Source organism: Sapajus apella, unplaced genomic scaffold (assembly GCF_009761245.1).
Source record: "Sapajus apella isolate SASKATOON/1434 unplaced genomic scaffold, GSC_monkey_1.0 scaffold60, whole genome shotgun sequence".
Taxonomy (NCBI): Eukaryota; Metazoa; Chordata; class Mammalia; order Primates; family Cebidae; genus Sapajus; species Sapajus apella.
The window spans coordinates 13455483-13456542 of record NW_022437000.1 but is presented as its reverse complement, the minus strand read 5'-3'; the positions used below and the strand labels follow the sequence as shown (position 1 = coordinate 13456542).

Below are 1060 nucleotides of genomic sequence, written 5' to 3'. Positions count from 1 at the left end.
AGAGCTAAAGCGGCCCACCCATACACGACTTCCTCCCCTTAGGTCATTTCCAGTCCTCGGTGGTTTTTCAAAATCTTGGTCCAACTTCTCTCTGACCATCAAACAATCCTAAATTTGTAAGCATGTAATGGGCATTTTTCTTAATCAAGTGGCGAAGTGGAGGTTTGGAGGAGCTGAGCTCACAGGAACATCAGTTCCTTACGGAATACAAGCCCCAGTATCCACAATTGTTAGGAATGTCCTAAGAGGGGAAGTAAGACTTACAATTTTTCCTCACAGGCCCTCAACTGTGAATCCAAAAGTCATTACACATGAGCATGAACTACACACGTGCTGGGAACACGCCGTCACCTACATGCGAGCGTGAACTACACACACGCTGGGAACACGCCGTCACCTACACGCGAGCGTGAACTACACACACGTGCTGAGAACACGCCGTCACCTACACGCGAGCGTGAACTACACACACGCTGGGAACACGCCATCACCTACACGCGAGTGTGAACTACACACGTGCTCGGAACATGCCGTCACCTACACACAAGTGTGAACTACACACACGCTGGGAACATGCTGTCACCTACACGAGAGCGTGAACTACACACGCACTGGGAAAACGCCGTCACCTACATGCGAGCATGAACTACGCACGTGCTGAGAACACGCTGTCACCTACACGTGCTGAGAACACGCTGTCACCTACACGCGAGCGTGAACTACACACACGCTGGGAACACGCCGTCACCTACATGCGAGCGTGAACTACACACGTGCTCAGAACATGCTGTCACCTACATGCGAGTGTGAACTACACACGTGCTGAGAACATGCTGTCACCTACACGCGAGCGTGAACACACACGCTGGGAACACGCCGTCACCTACACGCGAGCGTGAACTACACACGTGCTCGAACATGCCGTCACCTACACACGAGCGTGAACTACACACGCTCTCGGAACACGCCATCACCTACACACGAGCATGAACTACACACGCGCTCGGAACACACCGTCACCTACACACGAGCGTGAACTACGCACGCGCTCGGAACACGC

The 1060-nt window shown here is 53.0% G+C and overlaps 1 protein-coding gene across 2 annotated transcripts in view; it reads right to left on the bottom strand.

Moving 5' to 3' along the window:
* TMCO3 (transmembrane and coiled-coil domains 3) overlaps positions 1 to 1060 on the bottom strand; it is a 55516-nt gene that overhangs the window by 33930 nt on the left and 20526 nt on the right. The gene's annotated exons all lie outside the window — the stretch shown is intronic.